Below are 3,392 nucleotides of genomic sequence, written 5' to 3'. Positions count from 1 at the left end.
TTTTGTGGGTTAGCTGCGTGAGGCAATCCAGGCGTTATGTTCATTTAGCTTTATTGTACTTTCGAATTAAGGTTATCTTGGCTCGGGAGCCGGCCACGGGATTTTGATTTCTAGAGATGGGGACACCCTTTTCCCTTTGCTTACCCTATATAGGGTCGAGATTTACCACATCACCTCGGTTTGAGATATTCCGTTTTAGGGACCTTGGAGTTGACATTGCATAGGGCGAAATCTAGAGCTAGTTGCACCTTTCGTAGTGAAGATCGCTACGGGAGCTGATTGGCTGGGTGGTGGGAGGGTTCAGTTGGCTCCTAGAGCTGATTGGCTGGATGGAAGGAGGTCTTATTCTTAAAGGTATCGGCGCCTCGGTTCGCCTGTTTGAAAAGCCTCTCGTTGAAGTGGCTGGGGTTCTCGTGGACTGTTCTGTGATGCTGGTGATAGTTGTACACGCCTTCTGCACCCCGAATGGTAAAATCACCCATGACATACCGGTTAACCTTCTCTGTGGCCTTGGGAAACAGTCACAATGGGAGCCCGATTCGTTTCAGTAAGAAGTGACCATTTTCTCCCTTCAGTAATTTTGTAATCCCACTGTCTTAAAATATTATGCGAAACAGATGAATGAGAATAATAACAGGTGGAGGAGGTTAATAGGAAGGGAAGGAGGAAAATTGGAGATATAAGTGCATGGAAGGAGAGAAGAAGTGGAGGGAAGAAATTGAAAGGGAAGGTTAAAAAGGAAAGCGCAAATGCGAGGAGGAAGAAAACTAAGGAATGGGAAAAAAAGGAAGAGGAAAAAAGTGGAAAAATTAAAGGGAAAATCAATGAAAAAAAAAGAATGTAACCACTGCAGTCTACGGTCCCGTGCTGCCACTTTTCACTCGCCCTGTCCACACCCGCGCCAGGCCCCGTGATATCGTGATGTTATGATAACTTATTCTTTGGTGTTCTTCATATCGAGTTGGTCTGTAAGGGCCGCTTTCACAGTCGTTTTGTTTGTTTTGATCGTTACCAATGGAGGCGATCGCCACTATTGTATTTCCACGTAAAACTGGCCGATGGGGTAGTGGCGGCTGCGGGGTTAGCCTAGCATCGCGCCTCACCACACTCTCTCAATACTTCTTGCTTTCTCTGCAGCCGCCACTACCTTATAGGCCAGTTTCACGTGGAAAACTATAGCGTCGATCGCCGCCATTGGTAACGATCAAAACAAACAAAGTGACTGTGAAAGCGGCCCTTAGTAAGCCAGTCGCTTCTCCTAACATAACTTTTGGCCCAAGTACTCGCAGACCAACAAGCAGCGTCCGACGGATTAACTGCAGAACCTTATGTGGTGACGGCAAATTTGACATAAATGAGTGATTAGTCCTTCTTAGTGGCAATCTATAATAAAAAACTCGCAGGCAATGAAACGTAATGCAAGTATTCTCCTGCACGGCGATATAATCAGGATAAAGCTGAGAACGCCACAGGTTTTGCTTGACAGCAGAACACTATAAGCAACGGTGGAAGGGTTTTCACCAAGACCCGTCCTGGTTATTCCGACAGGCCATTCCGAAGCAGGCTCATTTATGGCGGCCACCTGAAGCTCATTGATCATAACCTTGCTCTTGCTCTTGCTGTACAGGTGACCCGTTGTAGTCAGGCCTTCATATCGGCACAACCTGTAAAAATAGAATCAAAACAAGCCGTATATATCCATTAAAAATCTTCCTATTCCCTATTTCTTGCATACCATATCTTTTCCAGAAAACTCCTCATGGCTTCTATAATTCTATCATTTGCTTCAGCACTCAGTCCCAGAAACAGCAACATCCATTCCCTCTATGTTCTTGCAATCCTCCCATTCGCCTTCCATCCCATCTAAATGAGAGAGAGAGAGAGAGAGAGAGAGAGAGAGAGAGAGAGAGAGAGAGAGAGAGAGAGAGAGAGAGAGAGAGAGAGAGAGAACTTAACCTAGCCTAACCACACCCCCAGTCGCCTACACCACCCGCGACGTGCCGTACTGCTGGAACACGGCCCTCCAGGTGGTCACGGCGCCTGACCTAATGCTGTCCTAGTTTGACCTGATTGCCACGCCCTCAGGCTTCGAAAACACTACGCAACGGACTGGTGAGTGTGTGTGTGTGTGTGTACTTCATTCTCTCAACCCCCGACGTCCCTCCCCTATCAAGTCTCACCCCACACCTTTAATACACACACACACACACACACACACACACACACACACACACACACACACACACACACACACAATCTTTACGTATATGGTAACTAAAAAACGCACACAGCCTCAAAATATACGCACACAGCCTCAAAATATACGCACACAGCCTCAAAATATACGCACACAGCCTCAAATTATACGCACACAGCCTCAAAATATACGCACACAGCCTCAAAATATACGCACACAGCCTCAAAATATACGCACACAGCTTCGATCAAAATATACGCACACAGCCTCGATCAAAATACACGCACACAGCCTCGATCAAAATATACGCACACAGCCTCAAAATATACGCACACAGCCTCGATCAAAATATACGCACACAGCCTCGATCAAAATATACGCACACAGCCTCGATCAAAATATACGCACACAGCCTCGATCTAAATATACGCACACAGCCTCAAAATATACGCACACAGCCTCGATCAAAATATACGCACACAGCCTCGATCAAAATATACGCACACAGCCTCGATCAAAATATACGCACACAGCCTCGATCAAAATATACGCACACAGCCTCGATCAAAATATACGCACACAGCCTCGATCAAAATACACGCACACAGCCTCGATCAAAATATACGCACACTGCCTCAAAATATACGCACACAGCCTCAAATGGTATTACTCTAGTCTGTTCCCAGTCTCCCAGCGGTAGGTATTTCTCACACTTCAACTATTCCCTCCCTCTGATCGCTCCGTCCATCAAGTCTCTATGCCTCTCCTTTCCTCACACCGCCAATCCTCTCTCTCCGATAACCTCATTCGTTCCCTCATTCCACCATCACGCTCCTCTCTATCCTTCTCCTTTCCTCCTGTCATGTTAATTCTTACCTAATACCTTTGAATCTCACAATCCACTCAACTCGACTCCTTTTGATCGTCTACTGCGTCCCATGTCACTCCCTTACGAGGGGCTATTACACTGGGCAAATTTTCCGTGGATCTTCAGTCAAACCACGATTTCCGCTGGCGTGGTTCTCATATTTCCGTGGTTTTCTGACGTGTCCACGATCTTCCAAAGCTACGGTAGAGTTCCTTGAAGGACGACGGTATTACTCACCATCATCAGCAGCAGCAATAACAAGAAACAAATGAGAACCACGCCACCGGAAATCGTGGTTTGACTGAAGATCCACGGAAAATTAGGAGA

The sequence above is a fragment of the Eriocheir sinensis genome, unplaced genomic scaffold, assembly GCF_024679095.1.
Source record: "Eriocheir sinensis breed Jianghai 21 unplaced genomic scaffold, ASM2467909v1 Scaffold705, whole genome shotgun sequence".
In the NCBI taxonomy this organism is placed as follows: Eukaryota; Metazoa; Arthropoda; class Malacostraca; order Decapoda; family Varunidae; genus Eriocheir; species Eriocheir sinensis.
This window is presented reverse-complemented; position numbering follows the sequence as displayed.